This window comes from Crocuta crocuta, unplaced genomic scaffold, assembly GCF_008692635.1.
Source record: "Crocuta crocuta isolate KB4526 unplaced genomic scaffold, BGI_CrCroc_1.0 scaffold147, whole genome shotgun sequence".
Classification (NCBI taxonomy): domain Eukaryota; kingdom Metazoa; phylum Chordata; class Mammalia; order Carnivora; family Hyaenidae; genus Crocuta; species Crocuta crocuta.
The window spans coordinates 10,032,121-10,052,995 of NW_027532594.1; positions in this window are offsets into that span (position 1 = coordinate 10,032,121).

Here is a 20,875-nt window from a genome sequence, read left to right on the forward strand (position 1 = left end):
TGATTTTTTTTTATTATATAAATACATTTCTATATTTTTATTTCTTTGGGGGAGAGAGAGAGAGAAGAGAAGATAGAGAGAGAGAAGCTGCTGATCTACTAGATTGTAAGAATTCTCTCAGCTCTCTTGCCACATTTGAACCACAGTTTGTTGTAAGTCATTTTCAGTTGCTTGCTAATTTACCTCTAAATTATTTAATTGTTTTGATTTTGACTCTGCAACACCTAAAGGCAAAATGATCTGCACTAGAAACTAACAGACTATAAAAATTTGGTTTTAATAATAGTCTTGTGCTGTCAGAACTAAGTAATGAAAATGTTATATAAATCTAAGGAAAAAGGGAAAATATCCAAGAAGTACTTAGCACATCTGAGTATAGAAACTGGTTACATGTAAGTTGATTCTAGAAAAAATTTGTTTGGGCGTTATACTTCAAGTTTCCCTACCAATTAATGAAAACAATATTTGAAGGAAGGAAGACAAGAACCTACAGGAGTTGTATAATTAGGAAAAAATGGCATCCCTACAATTTAAATAAAAATCAATGTTTTTGTTGCCTTCCAGGTAAATTCGTATAAATGTTTTGAGAATGACCTTTAGATAGATAGATATTAGTTTCCAGATAAAATAATGGGGTTCACATTAGTAACTTATCCTGTATTTGCAATAATTTTGCGAGTTATTTGCAAATATTTTGCAAATTAATTATTTGCAACAATTGATATATATATATATATATACATGTATATATATATATATGCCAGGATTTTATTCTGTAAGTAAACTTATTTAAGCCTGACAAAACTTATGACATAGGCATTATTACTATCCTCATTTAGTGGATGGAGCTACTGAGGCATAAAGAAGCCATTGCCTGACCTCACAGTTCTACCTAGTCTACTTTCTCTATCACATATGTGTGTGTGTGTATATACACACACATACATTTTACATATATACACTCTTTAGGAAACTAAATACTGAATATTAATAATCTGTAAGTCCTCTATGTGTATAAATCCTCAAAGTGAGGATAAGAAACTACTTAAGAAGTGATAATAAGAAACTACTGGAAGAAAAATAATATTCAAAACTTAATACTATGTCTGAAAAGCAGGTACTTCAAAGTTTTAGCTTAATAGTGAGTCCTTTAAAATGTTTACTTTTATATTCCTTTGTTTCTCTTGACTTTTTTTGTAACTCACAGCTTGATTTTGAGGGTCAAATAAGATAATGGACATGGGATCATCTCACTTCCCTAATCACCACTATGCATAACATTGTTTTACACACACGGAGCAATTTTTAAAATATTGTTACGTCTTTGCATGTTCCTAACATGCTTCTAATGTTGGTAATACATTATTTTCTGTGTTTGCAGCTATTATTCTCATACAAAACTTATATTCATTATTTGACTTACTGGGTAAGTTTCTATTGAGCTACTGTCATTTGTCAGATGCTGGTAGGCAGTAAGAGTTAAATGATGGATAAAATAGTGGCTATCTAGGAAGATTTTGGTTAGGTAACTAGATAATTACTGTATGATGCATTACATCTAACATTAGGTAGCACTTATCAGGGGAAAAAAAGGCATCACTGAATGTTGAAAGCAGGGAAATGAGATGCATTTTAGAAAGACCACTCCTTCCACAATATAGAGAATGAGCTGCAATGGACACAATGATGGAGGTACAGAGGCAGTTAGGAGGCTGCTTTAGTAATACAGGAATAAAGAAAGGGTAAGATTCTACCTATTATCGGAAAGTTTGTTTACTAAATATTGAAACATACAACATTGACAAGTAATACTAATAGCACAGACTTTCATTTTTTCAAATTTAGAATAATAGATACTATTTTTTTCATTAAAATCATAGAAAAGATTTTTTAACTAAAAACAGCTTTCAGTTAGATGGTCTGTGCTGATTATTTTAAGACACATGTTGTAGCTCTCTGGCAACTGGTAGCTGGATCTGTCTTTCTCTGTCTGCCTATCTGCCTACTTTGTATTCATTTTTTTCCTCCTTTCAGTTTCCTTCTTCTTTCCTTCTTTCCTTGCTTCCTTCCTTCCTTCCTTCCTTTCCTCTTCCTCTTCCTCCTTCTCTCTCTCTCTCTCTCTCACACACACACACACACACACACACACATACACACACACAAACACAAACTTTCCTTCACCATGGCCACTAACATCTGATGCTGACAATTCAACTGAAGTGTTTGTGTCGCTTGTTATAAGAAGGATCCGGCAAGGAATCATGGATAGAATTAGGAACAAGGACAAACCTGTCTCTCCGCCTAGAAAAATACTTTCTATACCCAAGCCCTACTACAGGTGGGGTGGGTGAAATGATTTATGAAAGAAGGCCGGCATGTGCCTTATTACAGCAACAGCCCTCACCGCAGAATAGAACTCCTGATAAGCATGCTCCTTGTCCTCTCTCCAGTTGAATTTTATAATCGGAGTATGCAGAAAGCTTTAGTATAAGGCAACATTGCAACATGACCCTCAAAATTAAATTCAGGCTCCAAACACATTCCATTTTAAACATTGTTCTATTTCCCCTTGTGGCAAACTCAAATATTGTAGAAGTTAAGTGGGCTGAGCTTACCAAGGTTCCTAGATCTCAAAAAACTATCTTGGAGTTATTTTTGAATGAAAAAGCACATGCATTAGGCTGACATTCAAATCAACCGATTCTGCTGGAATTTTATTTTGTTTTGATTTTAAATCATTTGTCTTTCCTCTCTCAGAGTTATTCTGCTGGCATCTCTAAAACCTAGCCTTTATCATCGCTTGGATCTATAGTGTTCAGATGATACCTTGCTGGAGAACTTAATCAAAGAGATGAACAAAGAAGTGAAAGCATGCATTCATCTCTGCTCCTGATATACTAAAATTTCAGTCCACTGAAACATTAGAATTTACGTGGATGGACTCTGCCATATAGAAAGATTATATTTTGAATTTCAATTCCTGTGGTCACATGCAAATATTTAAACGTTATATTTCTTGATTTCTTGTTTGTTCACTTTAAATATATTTTGAGAATGGATGGGAAGAATTACCTGAGATGGATAATGTAAGAGGAAGTTTTGATGACCCTGACTTCTAATTTTTTAAATGGAAGTGCTAGTATGACTTTAATGGAAAAAGACCTGTGAATCTAAAACAATATTAAATGTGTTTACATTACATGTATGCAACCACAAAATCCCATATAAAATACCCAATTAAGGAGATAATTAGAAAAAGGCTTCCTATAATAAACATTAGTACCCTGTAATAGCATCAAATTTTTTTCTTTAATTTTATTATGCAGGCATTGTGATATTCACAAATTAACTAATGATAGAAATTCCTTGATTTATTTTGGATAAATCTGTTTCTCAAAGGCACTCTTAGCAAAGCACCATTATTATTTTATTAAATACAACTTTTGCCTACTTGAGCTTAACAAACAAATCTAATGGTATGAAAGAATTTAATTTCAGAGCTGAATGATAATTTGTTAGGCACTGTTAATTCACATAATTCAAAATTAATTATGTTTGCAATATTAGGAGTGTAGTAATTTTGTTCTGTTGAGCTATAGCTTTTATGAAATTTTATATTCTGATTAAGCAAACCCAACTGACAAGAATATATTACAAATTGTAATATTTGTAGGAGATATTTTGTGTGTACATGTGTATGTCTAATCAGATCACAGTTTAGTCTAATTCAATTACACTTGGTGGACTGTCTACCTCATGAAGAGTCTCTCATGTTTTGTTGTCCAAGACACAGTCTTCTTCGGTTATATTGAAGCTCAAATTCTTAAACATCGTTTGCCATTGTTGTTCTTTTCATAAATGAAAGTTTGGTGTTTTATCTTTTTGGCTAAAGCTCTGTTGGACCTGCCACAAAAAGTGTGATAAATCAAACATCTAAAAGACATTAAAATTAGCTTCTCCCAGTGTGAAATTATAGTTCATCTCTTCCACGATCCTGTCTCTTCCAGTCATGCTTTCAACACCAATGGAAATCATTACTTTTAGTTTACCACACAGAGACATCAGAGAAATCATTTCAGCTTTCAGAAAACAGAATGTCAGAAAAATTCTATGACAAGAATCTGGAAATATGTTGACATATCACTGCCTTTTAAATGATTGAAGCCACCTTGGATGTAATTATGAGAAACACACAAAAGAACACAGTTTAGAGAGTAGGCTTATCGTGGGTCTAAATTTTTGCATATTATTATTTTCAACCTTTAGTGGAACTCAGAGAATAGGTTATAAATTCCAAGTTAATTCTGTAAATCTCTCTGTTCACTCTGAGCACCATGTATCTCTATGAACTGATGTGACAATTTTTGAAGCAACTGCATCCCTTCATTAATTTCTTTCCAATCATTACACCTTCTCTAGATGCCTACCTATTTCATTTCAAAGCTCCCACAGTTAAGAAAATCTTTTTAAAGTAGTGATTTTTGCTGAAAAATGAAAGCAGCCATTTTTATTTAATGAATAGAATTAATGGATATCATGGAATAAAATGTATAGAGGTATACACCTTTTTTACAAACTGTGAACTGACTATAAATCACTTAGAGATTTAATGTATTTTATCAAAATTTATTGAATTTCTCTGCTTTCTTTATGATCATTTTTTCTTGTTGTAACAGGAGTGAAATCAGAACTGTTTCATAAAATAAATGTTAAAACTTTTCTTGATGAAATGTTTATGTTTTATCTTGGCTTATTATTAAGATTTCCTCACGTTCCATTAAACCTACTTGATTACATTCTAGGCTTTAATTTGCATTCTTTTCAAATTGGTTAAATAATTTTGGAAGTTAGAGAGAGATGATTAAGTAAATCTTACTTGTTGGAAAATCTCTATATAGGAACAAGTTTGTTTCTATTTTCTAAATGCTGTAGAGTCACTGATTATGGACCTTGGTTAGAGAACTCCTGGCTGTGACAATGCCCCTCTTTTTTCCCTTGGCTTTATCAGTCATGAACTACCATGCTTTATAGAGCATGGGCTTCATAGAACATTGGGCAGACACAGGTATTTGAAAAACAAAACTGAGTTCTTATATCTCTCGCTTTCACTAACGAGCCTTGCATTTTGCTGCAGTAAGCATGCTAGGAAGGCCTAATTTTCTTTTCTGAAAAGGTAAACTTCTCGGGGCGCCTGGGTGGTTCAGTTGGTTAAGCTTCCGACTTAGGCTCAGGTCATGATCTCACGGTTTGTGGGTTCGAGCCCCGCATAGGGCTCTGTGCTGACAGCCAGCTCAGAGCCTGGAGCCTGTTTCGGACTCTGTGTCTCCCTCTCTCTCTGACCCTCCCCTGCTCATGCTGTCTCTTCTTCTCTCTCAAAAATAATAAAACATAAAAAAAATTAAAAAAAAAAGGTAAACTTTAGTTCAAGTTCAAATATTGTTGCTCATAAAATACCAGAACTCTCCTAGTTGGGACACTCTGGATTTGAAGTTGTCCTTTTGAATCGAAATGAAGGTTCTATTAAGTACTTAACAGGTATCCAAGAATGGCTGCTAATGAGAGTGGAGGCTGATTCAAGAAATTTAAATATAAATTACTAGAAGAAAATTATTTCAGATAAAAGGACTATTATCTGAATTATAGGATAAGGATGTGGAATGGACTTACTATTTAATTCCATATTTATTTCTATAGATGAGGAAACTGAGGTCCCAAGAGATAAAATCGCTTGGTTAAGTCTTTTGTCTTATTTCTGGAATCTACAAGTCATTGAAATCTTAAAGATGAGAGGGTCACTCTTCCCCTCTGTTCCCAGGACCCTCTAATCTAAGAGTCATCAAAATGCTTTTTTCCCTTTTGTTTTCAAAATTTATCTGAGTTCCCCATTTTCATTTTGTAAAATGTTCTTACTAAGTCTGTAGAATAACTGTATTAAACATAAAACAATAAAGACAAATTAAGACTGCCTTGCATGTGTAATTTCACCTGCCTAGAATGTTGGAATACAGATATTCAGTTCCTCTTGCACTTTTGATGACAATGTTCTGTTATTGATGTTCTAAAATGCTTGGAAGTTGGACTTCCAAATTATTTGACTAGCTAGAACAGTGCCTTGTATTGCCAGCATTCTCAACTCTAGGCATGCCTTCCCTTGCTATTTGGGTCCTTTCTTTCCATGAAGCTCAGTTCCTCAGAGCAGCTGTACTACCCTCGATATATGAACATCATTGGCTCCCAAGTCTCTTAGGCCAACGCCTTTAACCTGGTATTGCTATATAAAAATCAAAACGTGGTTTTCAAGGAACTATCCAAGCTCAGTCATCAGTCTAATTATACAACCAGACATTGTGTGTACACATCAGAAGAGTAATTGCCAAATTTTTCTGGAGGCTTACTTGTTAAAAAATCATTTGCATTCATCCAAATGATTTGACTAGGCTTAGAATTTGTGTACAGACGGTTGAGAATTACTTACTCACGGCCCCTTTGTTTTTGAAATCAAATCATCATCTGGTCACGTAGGGAAAAAAAAAAGATTGTTGAGTTCCTAAACTGTGGCTTCCATAAAGTGGTAGATCCCTGTTATTATATATTCTCAACATTGCCTAATTATGTAAGTAAGATTTTTAAAAATGTATTATGGTTTCATGTGTATAATGTAGAGAGTATATAGATACACATTTTTTTGCCCTGAAATAAATTATATGCCTTATTCAATGAAGGTGGGATTTAGGGAATTGTACCAAAATGAATACATCCCTTGAAAATGGTTACTGGAAGGTAAACTATCAACTCTTACTTTGTTTGCCTTATTTAGATCTTGTGGTGGGTCATCAGGAAGCCCGTTTAACTTGCTTAGCCAACTGGTTATAATTAGGTTCTCCTCCACCCTTGGCATTGCAGATGACAGCTGTTCCCCTGGTCTCCCATTACAGAAACAAAAAAGAATGGAAAAAAGACTTCCTGGATTAATTATAAAGTGAATATATTTTCCTCTCTTTTTCTTCAGGGGAAGAGAAATTCTGCGCAAAAGGCCAACAACTTTGATTTTCCAAAATTAAATAGAGCAACTTAGTACCCAGAAATAGAGTAAGGGAAAGATCACTGGTATGTCCCTGGTGTTAGAATTTAACTTTTTTAAAAATTAAGAAAGCAGTATTAAAAGTAATTTTCCAAGTTATTTCCAGATGTATGTAAAAACTATCTTTTCCTCTGAAGCTTTTGCTACTGCACATTGGACTTTTCTGCAAGTATTTATTACTACTGCTGCTATTATTGTTACATTGTCTAAGTGTAGAGTGGGGCAGCCCACCAGAGTCCTGTTAAGATTCTACTTGTCAGCGAATTGAATCACAGAGATTGTACGAAAGGCCACAGGCATCCAGACAGAAGTCAGGGGATAGAAAGAACACTCCGATAAAAGCATTTTCTTCCAGACTGCATTAGTTAGCACTGATGTATGCAGAGGGAAGATTGCTTGTTTACTTTGGTGATACAAATGCAACACATTTAGGGGTGTTTCTCAGTCGCGGGCCAATTAGGCAGCATCTGGAATCAATAGAGGTTGTTCAGATGGAAACGCAGTGGGTCCATAGAAGCCAGGCTGCTCCAAGAACTCTAGCAAGATGGCTTCCTCAGAGAAAATCCTTCTCCCCCAGTCTGCCCTCTTCTTTAAAACTGAAGTGGAGTTTCCATGGAATTTCCCCCTGCAGTACAATTACGGAGTCGCATACAGAAAGCATTTGACTTTATAATAACAGCAACAGCAGTCTCAGCAAGTAGATAATGGTCTGAAATTTGATAGTGGGAAATGTTTTTCTAGCAATGGGTGATAATGGATAATAAACGGTGGCTTTAGAGTATATGAGACTGCAAGGGATCAATATTCCAAAACACTTCTTAGCATCAGTGCTGTTTGTATTGACAGAAGGAATCTCACTGTTTGTGTCAATAGCGACAGGAACAGTAGACTGAAGATGTGCAAAACTGATTAAGGAAATTTGAGGGTCTCAAATCCCCCAAGTTTTCATACTTCAACATGCACTAGAAATGTGTAAGGGACCCCAAGATGATAAATTTTATTAAAATACTTCAAATAGGTGATTCCATAGTACATGACGAGTTAGAAACAGTGAATTATTACCTTAGGCTAGGCTGCAGTTGGGTATTTTAGTGAACTTTCAATTCTCTGCTAACTGCTAACGTACCAGTTGCGTATATATGTTTCAGTTGTGTCTAAAACAGAGCAACTTAGGACTTGTGTATATTTTCTTTTTATATTTATCAAATTGTGTTATAAGCCTGATGAGACTGATGAAAGATATAGACATTCTTTAAGTTAGAATCAGTGCTGGTGCATTCTTAATTTGTCTGGTTCTATCTTATTTTACATAAAAAGTAATTATGTAGTTATCAAAGGAATCCCTGACTCAATTAGAGAATTTTTTTCCCTTGATATTAAATCATTTATTATTCAATTGATAGACTGATCGATGTATGTCCTGTATTAGGTTGACTTCCTTGTAAATACTGTGGCAATGTTTATTTTAAAATTCTTATTTAGAGTAGAGAGTAGGAAATAGGAGCATACAATCTTCTACAAAATAATGATCTCAAGAAGCAAAATAACTCTGGAATAACATCAGAAGATATTGGTACTCAAGTCTTCAGACTGCTGAGTATATACTCTTCCTTTCTACTTTCTCACTTTTGTCTTTTTTCTGCCTTCCGTCTTCCATTGTTTAATTCACCTTGCCCTCTCTTTCTGATTTTTCCTTGTTTTTTTCTCGAAGTCTCTGAAATAAAGTCTTTAGCATGCATACTGTTGTATAAAGAAGAAAATGAAATCAGCTAACAAGAGAAAGGTTGTGAAGGATAGATAGAAGCTTGTCAAGGAGGCAAAAACAGGACTGATTTTGAAAGCACCATACAACGTAACTCTATGTTTAGAGGTGGTCTGGGTACTTCTTTCATCTTTGCTAGATCACTGTTGATCAAGTTTTGTATGTATGCACCTCACTCCATTAAAAATGCAGATTCTGATTTAGTGGGTCTAGGTCAGAACCTGAGATTTGGCATTCTTTCCTATTAGACTCTCAGGTGACTCAGACCATAGTTTGGGTAGGAAGACACTAGATTGCTGTAGTCTCAGTACTGTCTTTGGGTAATTGTTAACACATTTAAAGGAGGGCATATCCTTAAAGTTAAGGCATGAAAGAGAAAAGATCATTTCTGCAGAAGCTGTGATGCTCCTGTAAGCCTTGATACACATGGACTTTACCTGAGCAGTTTTTCACCTGGGATTCATGCTTGAGTTTGAAGTATCTTCGAGCCCCTCAACTGGTGACTGCAATTTTTGGTGTGTGAATTTAAACATTTTTGTGGGAGAGGGTTCATGTTACTCATTTGTTTGCCATAGTGCTCTTGCCGTACTTGATTCATGAGTGGAGCTTCTGGTGCCTCTTCCTAAAGTTGTCTGAGCACACATCTCTTCTTTCCATACTGAGCTGTGGTCAGCTGACCTCTCTGCTTTACCTCAGAGTTTTCTAATTTGAGATCTAGAGGTAATTTTATAAAAGTTGCTTTGTATGAGTTAGTGGAACAAACATCAAATGTAAGAATTTAGGTCAGTCTTGTCCTCAGGATTTCCTGTACATGACTGGTTTCCATCCTGGCCGAATAAGGATGTTCTTAGTAACAGGCACAAGGTGATTATGGTAGCTGGTAAGTGACAACACTTGGGGAAAGGCTGGATCTAGCCGCACAGGGCTATGAAGCCTGGCTAAGACTCAGCCCTGTCACACTGATGAGACAGTAGAGATATGTTCAGGGCTCTGTGAGTTATCCTAGAGAACAGTGGGTTTCTTTAAGACCTTCCAAGTGAGAGCAATAGTCGCATAACTTGATTAGGCAAGAATTTAGTAAAGGGTTAGAATGAAGAGTTTCTTAAAAGTATTCCCTTCCACTGAGACCCTAATGGAATTGGCCAGAACACGCTCACGATGCCAGTGATGCCTTTTTCCTTTGAGGACCACATTCATAATTAAGGGCCTCAGAGTATACAAAACTGATGGTGGCCCCTTTGGGAGATGCCATCATCAAAGGATGGGTGGAGCAAAACTGGGACCCCCCCTCCTGGTTCTAGGTCTCATTTCTGAAGACTGAAAGCTTACAATGTGAACTGTAAAGCTGAACGAACGCCCCTGACATCCTTGACCTGATCTGGGCTGATGCATGCACATGGGCTCTGTGTGGGTGAGGGCAGCAGCAGGCAGTGCCAGAATTAGCAGGTGGTAGTGGTGTGGTGGTTTTTGTTTGGAGCTAGCAGCTGCAGGGAGAAGTGTGTCTTGTTCTTGGAGAGGAATGCTGGCGAGAACTGGGTGGTTTGTGAAGCCAAATGACCTAAGATTGCGTGAATACTTTCCTTCCAATTGAGAACTCATGAATATAAATCAGGAACCGAAATGAAGGTCTGGTGGTACATATCTTCTACACAGGCTAGATGTCAGGGAGAATCTTTGTGGTTTAGTGAGCAATGCGATGCAAATGAATATTGGTTTGTCCCAGATCTACTGGATACCAGAGCAAGGGCACTAGATAAATCTAGACCTCAAGTACTGAGGGGCTAGAGGTGTTATAAAATGACCAGACTTGGTTAGGACTGAATTGAAGCAATGGCAGGGAAAGTATGTTGCTCTAAGAGCTTCAGTGCATTAAGCAATTAGGGCAAGAACAGAAAGTAGTACCTATTTCTAGAATGGCCCCTCACATATCTATTGAGTTATGTTCCTGTGTCAATTATAGAATCTCTAATGCCTAAAAATTGGTTTCTGATGCTCTAGTCACATGTTCACTTGACAAGAGGCAGTGAGATTTTAGAGCAGGCACCTTGGGCTGGGGCTGGAATCAGAAGAGTGAGTCATATTTGGGTTCATCTTGGACTGGGTTCATGTTGAGACTCTCAGTAAGGTTAGAAATGAACTGCTAGTTTTGATAAGGGCAATACAAAGCATGGAATGAAAATATTCAGGAAGCCAGTCATAGCTGTTTTTTTTTCATTTATTGAGCATTTACTCAATGCTCATTATGTATATAACATTATCCTAGATTTTGATAATAAAATAGCTAACATGACAGGCAGTATCATGGCTTCCTTGGAGACAGACAGTAAATATCATGACTTGAAGTTGTAACAAGTTTCATAAAGGAAACACACATGCACACACACACACACACACACACACACACACACTGGGCTAGTGAATCAATTTGGAGGATATCTTCAATAAATAGGGTGGTCAGAGGAGACCTGCTGAGAAAGTGACCAAGAAGGAAAAGATAGTTCTCCTCCTTGATTTGATTTTTCTCTGTTCCTCCATGATAGGACATTTACCAGTAGACAGTGATTGTGGAGTAGAGGATCCGGATCTGGGCCAGAAGAGTAGCAGGTGAGAGGAGCTCCAGTCCTACAAAGAAGTGCTAAAAGGGCAATAAGATAGAAGCTGAGGTTGGACATCTGGGCAATAACCCAACCCTTTGGGCAGGGCCTAGATATGATTGGGGATGGGCAAAATCTTCTCTTTTTGGAGGTGAGGGGCCCAAAGTTCAGTTTCTCAGTCACTGGAGATTATGTGGGGGAAGGATAGCAGGTGACAGTGAGCTACGGAGAAACCAAAAGATTCAGGCCTGGTGGATGTCCCCAGCACACATTTAGCTTTCTTCTCTGGACCATATGCCTGAAAAATCTGAGGGGCATCGGGATAATCAAACAGAGTCTTCCCAAAATTGTTGACACCAGTGAAATTGATATGCATGCATTAGTCTAAAAACGTATACATATGTATGTCTCTGAGTTTGTCCTAAGGATCCTGGACATTGTTTAAAATCATGCTGTGACAAATAAAATTCAATCCTATTAACAAACTTGGAAAAAAAGGAGAGAGATAATACCATGCAAATTTGTCCTTGATGACTACAGTTCATAGAATTCATCAGGATAAGTCAAAATTTTCTCTCAAATTACAGTTTATTTTACAAATGAAAAAAAAGGACCTTCTCAAACACTTCTCTCAGAGCACTGAAAACTTCCAAAGTTTATGAGAAATGACAGGTATTTTAAGACTGAAGTTTGAATAGAAATGTGATAAGATAGAGGTGGTTCTGAAGAACAATGGGGGGAATTTGAAAGTACTCCCTCGACTCCAGAAATAGAAATGCAAATCTGAAACTGTCGCTGAATGATTTAAAGAAGTTGAACAAACTTAAAGTAATCATATTTCAGATCAGGCGATTCTGAGGTGAAATAAAGGATGAAAATCACATAGGAAAGAGGGAAAGGTCAGAGGAGAGGACCATGAGCAAGGAAATAGAAGGCAAAAGAAAATGACAGTGAGAAAGAGGCAGAACAAATACCTTCTTGACCTTGAACTTGACTAAGATACTTCTTCCTGACCTATCCACTAGGATAGGGGCAAGGAGCTGATCTACGGGTCAGATTTATCCTCATTTCTCTTTATCCATCCCATCCAACAGGCTGATTCTCTAATGCTCCATCCAATTTCGCTCTGTCTTCTAGTTTCTTCTTTTTTTCCCCCCCTCTTTCTTGAATGTTCATAGTAGAATATATGGTTCAAACTGCTAGACAGCTGGGTCATGAGAGTAAAACCCAGACGATTCTATACCTCCACAATATTCTATTTTTAAGTAAACCTTAAGGTTGATTCAAATTCACACTTCACATCAAATGACACCATTGCACTAGAGAAACATTGCCAAGAAACAACAGAACTTCAAGCACAGAGGTTCAGCTTCATTACGTTGAAGTCTCCAACATACCACCCCCAAAGTCTCCCTCATTAGAGCGTCTTAACCATTCTGACTGGGCTGAACACCATACAGGATAATGATGGAGACAACTAGGCCAAGGGTCTGCTGTGTTTTGGGGGAGCCCTATGTGCCCATTTCACACGTCACCCTTTCTGACATTGTATTAGCCAAGTTCTCTTGTCTCCACTTCTATCTTGGTTTCTGTTAAATACGTAAGACACTCTTTTCTGACACATTTCTTGAGGAGACACCACCCAAAATCCCCTCATTGCCTGCTGGTTGAAACTTAAGAGTTACCACTGTGGAGAATTCCAGCTCCATGGTTCTCCATTCTGACTTCACATGAACAACACCTGGGGAGCTTCTAAAATCATATGGATGTTTCAGCCCCTGTCTCAGGTAAGTTTATCAGAATCACTTGGGTATTAGTAGTTGCTAAAACTCACCCAGGTAATCCCAATGTATTTGCTCTAGCTGAGAGTCGTTGCCTCTATTAGCTGCTGTGTCCACCTAACAAAATTAGAGTCTCTTAGGTATCCCCAAATAAAAGCCAGTCTTACTCAAGTTCACCATTTCTGTAGACATTCATATTCTAGCATCCATTCTTAGAAGCTCTACAGTTAGGTTTGTTCACTCAATCCTGGCCTCTGCATTCAAGTTTCCCCCTGCATTTGGCATAGTGGAGGCCAAATCAAGGTAGGCATTGGTGCAAGGGCACTACAGAAAGGGAAATACATCCTTTTACTGTTGTTTTCTGGACAGTCTCTGGAAGGAAAGAAATATAGAGAAAAAAATTATGACTAGTACTTTTGCAGCCTTACAAAGAGTGTTGGAATCCATACTTTCCATTTCTCTGCTGAATGCAAATGAGGACAAATAGCACCATTAAAGATGGATTTTTCTCGTTGCCAAAAATGTAAAATCAGGATGGAAGGTATAAAGTTTCTAATTTAGGATCAGACAACTTACATTTTGATTTCCTGTCCATGCTGACTCACTTACCTCGCCTTCTGCTTTCTGCCGCCTATAAAGAAGACATTGGCATTTGAAGTTTTGATTAGGTGAAATTTTAGAACACTCTGGAAGAGATACCATCACAAAGTAAATAAAATGGTAGGGATCCTCATGTCATTGAACTGAAATACACCCAAGAGAAATATTTGAAGGCAATTCGATTTCCGGAAATAAGAGTTCCAGTGTGATCATTAGTTCAGTAGAGGAATTAAACTTACTCTGTATAACTTATTAAACAGAACCCCAAATCCAAGAGCTGGTGATGGAAGATTTCCATCAGCACTCCGCTGTCTCCTGGAATGGAAAAGTAGGTATGAGGCATTCAAACTTGGATTGAAGTGGTGCTGGCAAAATGGCAGAATGGTTGGTGTTTTATATTGCGGAGTAGAAATTTGAAAGAGAGTAAATGCCATTCAGTTGCCTTATTCAGATTTAATCGAGTTGGATCTGGTGAAAGAAACAACCAAGAACTTGTTAGGAGGCTCAGGAAATCTTTTGAGGGGAAGAAAGCCACCTCATTAAAAAAAAATAAAACCTAATGAATGGCACATAGCCTGATGGACAAAGTGCTGCCCTCATCCTGAAGAAATTTTCCCTCATGGTAATGACAGAACTGAGTCGGCTCTGTGCTCTCCTCAGCAGGCAGCAGACACCTTTCCTCAACAAGTGTTTGTAGAATAGATACATTTAATAAGAGAATAGATAATGAGTTCCAAAGATATCAAAGGGCACTTGAATCCTGCCAAATTAGCAAAATCAATCAAATGTCTTAAATTAATTCCTATTCTTTGATCAAGCAATTCCATTCAGGAATCTGACCTAAGGAAATCTCAGAAACACACAAATTTATGTGAAGTATATTCATAATAGTACCACTCCAAATATTTGAAAAATTTTTAATGTTTTTATTTATATTTGAGAGAGAGCGAGCGAGAGAGCGAGAGAGAGTGCCAGAGCCAGAGCGTGAGCAGGGGAGGAGCAGAGAGAGAGGGAGACACAGAATCTGAAGCAGGCTCCAGGCTCTGAGCTGTCAGCACAGAACCCCATGCGAGGCTCGAACTCTTAAGCCGTGAGATCATGACCTGAGCTGAAGTCAGACGCTTAACCGCCTGAGCCGCTGGGCAACCTTACTACAAATATTTTTAAAAATAGAATTTTGGGCTAATTCTAAATTCCTGATAATGTGAGAATAATTAGATGATTATACAAGTATATGATTATGTTCCTGAAGGCTGTATAATATCATTATAAAACTCTTCATTGTCTTTAAGTGGAAAAAATAAAATGAAAATACATGTCTTCTGATAATTAAAGAAATGAGTGAGTTTTCTCTCTCTTTCCATCTATGAAAAACTGGAAAGAAATATATCAATGTGATAACAGTAGATATTTTCTAAGTATTTGGTTAATAAAGATTGTTATTATTTATCCATGTACAATGAGTTCTGTGGTACCTTTTTATTTGGGGGTAAAAGAGGGAGATATTAATTATAAGAAGATGTTGTGTATCTCAAGATTGTAGAGGAGCGAGATGTAATACAAAGTGTCCCATTGATATAGTTCAGTTAGAAAGTGTTTACAGTGTGGTGCATCCCACACATGGGGCTGTGAATGGTACTAAGGCACTTCCCAGAGAGTCTGGGACAGAGGGCTTGCTCTCCAGCTGAAACGGCACAAGAGTGTGTGTGTACTCAGTTGTAAGTCCTACTGAAGTGTGAGAAGGTAAACGGGACAGTGAGGTATGTGGGCCTTGGGGGCAGAGTGCCTTCAGGGATGCTGAGTGTAACAGTTTGTCCATGGAGAGAGCAAAGCATTCTAGGCAGGTCAAGCAGAAGCCAAAATGAGCACTGAGAGTGGTTAGTGAAAAAAGAGAATGCGAATGCAAGTGAAGTCAAAGTGGCATGTTAAGTGGCATGTCTAAGATAAGCTTAGACAATTTGCAGGAATCAGATTTTGAGGAGGGTTACAAATTGATCAGAGAGCTAATAGGACCATGAGCATTAGCCATGAAAATGAAATAAGCATGACAACTAAGTCAGTTGTTGCAATTACTTGTTTAATTACCCTTTGTTAATTAAGGATCGGGGAAAATAAAATTGCTGGATTATTATAAGTAAGATCTACTCAATTGAAGTTGTAGAAACTGTAAATAATCACCATCAAGTTTGATGATCATCAAATAGTCCATTGGGGCATCAGAAGCAAACACAAGTAGCAAGGTAAAAAATTAGACAGGAAAAGGAAAGCGGATATGCCTTTCACGTTGCGAGTTAGACGGGTAAAGGGAAGAAAACCATAAATGAATAAGGCAAATGTATGGGGAAGTGTGTGCTCTTGGCTAAGGAGCACAGATATTCAAAGCAGCAGAGTTTTCCATCCATTCATCTGAGTGCTTACCAGGAACAATATTACTCTTTTCAGCGTGGAAAGAGTCACGGGCCAAACGCGACATCAGATGGTGTCTTGCTGTTGGCTGAGAAGGCAAGGCCCTGAAGGTTGTACCTACACAGAAAAATGTGGACGGTTTTGGGAATTTTTCTCCCAAAAGAATAAATTACAAAATTTCAAGATCTCCAAAGAATAGAAAGTGACAAGTAAACAAGACAGCATTAGAAAAGAAAGAAAATCTTGGAAATAATTACAGGGATATGTTCCTGAAATTATTGAGAAGGGAGAGGGCAGGTTTGTAACAACCTGACTGAATTAAAGAGAAATATGATCTGTCTTGATCCAGGCTGTCCTAGAGGAATTGGGACTTGTTAATAACATGTGTACTTTTTTACAGACAATGCGAGAAACTCTGTGCCCTGAATTGAGAGACCAGTGATGCCACAGGGATTGGAGGGCTGTGGTGGTAAGGGCCTCCACTCCTTTGTGACTGTTTGTCCCGCTCTTGCACCAGATATTTCCAGGGGTCTTGGGAAATTGAAATCTGGATCAATGTTGCCATCTGCCCTGGCTTAGTTTTGGCAAGCTGTTAACTTGTTGCCTCAGGTCATACATTGATTCCTAGATTAAAGGATTAAAATGTGAATGTAAATACTCTGATCCGCTACCAGCACCACAAGGTGAAGGAAATCGGCCTCCAACTTTTAATTGAATTATGCTATCTATTAATATAGGACATTTATCTATGGGGTTATTGTGTCACATGTAGGAAGCATTTCTAAAGAATCTGATCAAGTCAAGTCCTATAAAGAGATCTGCCTTATAAAGAAATGTAAACTCCTGTGTGTGTGTGTGTGTGTGTGTGTGTGTGTGCATGTGTGTGTTTTAAATCCTGTTGGGACCAAGTAAGAGCAAGTGACTAAAGCCTAGAAATATGCTTCCAGAAGAGAAATGAACCAAAACATTTTTGAATGAAAACTGTTCATACAAATTACATAATAAAATATTAATTAAAGGTAACCAGAAAAAAAAAAAGTGGAAGAATAAAGTACCCAACATCCTAATACTCTTAACAAAGAAGAATGGGAGAAAAAGAGCAATTATGTAAAGAGCTATTTTATTTCTTCTTATAGACAAAGCTGTACAATTTCTGGATGTCCTAAAAAGAAGCATGTGAGTCTATTGTGATCACTAATAATAGTAGTTGGTGAGGATAATGATGGCCATTGATGTCAAGATTAACTGATGCTGTATCTACAAAGATAGGAAGGAGCCTAAAGAAATATTGTTATTGAACTCCTGGGAATAACTTGCTAATGAGTGTTTGGGTTAAACTACAAGTTTATTACCTGGGACATTTTTAGGGAGAGCTTTTCTACTAATAGTTAGCACTCATTCAAACTAATTTGAAGAATATCAATAAAGGATAGTAACACCTTTGCAAAATGATGTTTGATAGACTTTCAACATATGTGACCTTATTAGCTAAGACATTAAAATGCTGCCTAGAGTGACAGGCACTAATCACAGCTCTTGTCAAACTGGAAGGAGCTTTAGAAGGGAATCTTTGCCAATCTCCTCATTTTACAAATGAGGGAACTGAGGGAGCTAAGCCTAGGCAGACTGTCACTTGCCCAAGGTTATATCATTAGGTGGTAGTAGACTCAAGACTGGAACCCAGGTCTCCAGAGAAAAGGTATCAGATATTTTGGACTGACAGTTCTTTTGACACTGGCCAGCCTTCCTGATAGGTCTCTGCCCCTATCCTTTCCCAAATCCAGGATAATGTAGGCTCTTAACACAGTATGACAAAAACAAATGGCTATTGGTGGGAAACAAACATGGGTGAGAGAAAGAGAATTTAAAGAGTGAATGAAGGGTAATATGTATACAAGTTTTTTTCTTCTAAGTTTAACAATTTAAAATTAGGGGCACCTGGGTGGCTCAGTCGGTTAAGCCCCCGACTTTGGCTCAGGTCATGATCTCATGGTTCGCGGTTTCAAGCCCTGCGTCAGACTCTGTGCTGACAGCTAGCTCAGAGCCTGGAGCCTGCTTCAGATTCTATTATCTCCATCTCTCTCTGACCCTCCCCTGCTCACGCTGTCTATCTCTTTCAGAAATAAATAAAAAATGTTAAAAAACTTTAAAAATTAGGTATTTTGGGGTGTATCTATGGTATACATGGTTTATAACAAAACTTCCTTAAATTACTCATAATAAGAAGGTGATTGAATTAAATAATCTTCATCATCACCAACAATACCATCATCATCATTTATTGAGCACTAATAATGCACCTGACACTGCATTAGATATTTTACAACCGTTATATCCTTGATTCTTAAAAACTCTTGTGTTATTTTATACATCTTGGAAACCAGTCTTAAAAAGGTGAAGAAACTTGCTTAAGACTCTCATTACTAAGTTATGGGACTAAGATACTAATGTATGTTTGGTCCCCAGACCTATGTTCTAACCAATAATGACATCAGCCTACAACTAGTCTCACCACTCTGCAAATATTGGCAGTGACATAATTCGCCATTCTGGGTTTTAAACCTCAGGTAAACATTTTAATATTGGGCAGCATTCTGGAACACCTCTCCATACCTCTGGAATACTTTATCTGTTCCCATTAGTAAGACTTCTCTTGAACTGCATAGCTTGTGTCAGGAAAATGCAAAATGGTAGGTGAGAGGAGAGCACCCTGATGCAATCACGGGTGTAGTAGGCAGAGGAGCGGGCCCCAGGGGGACGCCTCAGTTGGCCCTACTTGTTCCCCGTGAAGCTGAGACAAATCATAATTAAATAAATGGTTGATAATTTTCAGAAGTCAGATTTTCTGGATTTTTAAGAAAAAAATGTATTTCAGAAAAACTGTAAACACTGCTGCTAAAACATTTCTCTTATAGAGCTATCAAAATGTGTAGGTGTCCCATAAATGCTCCATATCTAAATGGCAACCATTTCAACTATACATTTTTCAAATACTTTAATTTTTTTAAATGTTTTATTTATTTCAGAGAGAGAGAGAGAGAGAGAGAGTGACATTGTGAGCAGGGAAGGGTCAGAGAGAGAGATACAGAATCTGAAACAGGCTCCAGGCTCTAAGATAGCTGTCAACATAGAGCCTGACACAGGGCTCGAACCTACTAACCATAAGATCATGACCTGAGCCAAAGTCGGATGCTTAACCGACTGAACCACCCAGGCGCCCCTCAAATAGTTTAAAGAATGGATGGAAGCTTGTGGGAAAAGTGCTGCTGTCAAGACCAATATAGAGTAAAACCTTGGATTGCGAGTGGCTTGTTCTGCAAGACGAGCAAACATTTCTAATAAATTTTAACTTGATAAGTGAGGGATATCCTTCACATGACTACAACTGAGCCAATGGTTCTTGAAATCCACTTTGATATACAAGTGCTTTGGAGTACAATCATGTTTCTGAAATGAATTATGCAAACAAACCAAGGTTTTACTGTCCTTCTTTTTCTGCTAGGGGTTGCTGGGAAGACCTTGTGAGAGTTCTGGGCCTGGGCTCTGTCCTGGACCATTGGCCTTTCATGAACTCTCCACCCAAGGCTTCCTCTCTTAGTTGTGCTCTGACTCCTTTGAGATTATCACTTTGCAACCAGGGGATACTTATGGAATGTCTACCATGTGTCAGAATATAAAAGTAAATAAAAAGGCCTATAATCACTGAGTTTTCAGGGGCGCCTGGGTGGCTTGGTTGGTTGAGCGACTGACTTCAGCTGAGGTCATGATCTCCCTGTCTGTGGGTTCAAACCCCATGTCAGACTCTGCTGACAGCTCAGAGCCTGGAGCCTGCTTCAGATTCTGTGTCTCCCTCTCTCTCTGCCCCTCCCCTTTGTATTCACTGTCTCTCTCTGTCTCTCAGAAATTAAAAATAAACATTAAACAATTTTTTTTTCAAATCACAGAGTTTTCAGTCTAATGACCAAGACATACACTGAACAAACAAACACAGGAATAAACGCATGGTTGCAAATTGTGCTAAGTGTTAAGAAAGAGACATAAATATAGGAAGTGGTAAGGAAGAACCCGGAGGCAAAGTTACAGGGTTTTTCCTGGTCCCTGAGAAGGATCTTCCTGGGCTTTAAAACTGGTAAGAGTCTAAGGGAAAACTTGCAGCTCAAAGACACAAAGAAAACATTTACAATTGTTATCTGAAGTAAATGCTGTAAGAAAAGAGAGGTCAGGCACCTCTAGGCAAGAAAAAGCCTGCTTCACATTTAGTCAAACTGAGAGGAACATTAAGGCCATCTTTGTCAATACAGTGTGATAAATGAAATGATGGAATTTATTTCAAGGATCACATAAGAAGATTAGTGCTAAATTACATTGGAAGGATAAGTTAAGGTGACCCGTGAGCTATTTAGTAGTTGGAGTAAGAGGCAAGATAGGATGGTCAACAGTAATTTGGTCTCTGAATTCCTTGGGATTTAACATTGCTGGTGCTTGTTACACTAGTGTGACATTGGACAAGTCAAATCTGTTTGTGCTACTATTTTTTCTCTTTGATGAGGAAATGACTATCTACCACATCATTCATAGTGTTGTTGTGAATATCAAATGCAGTCAGATTTACCCAGAACTCCCATTAAATAGCACAGCAGCAAATAAAAGC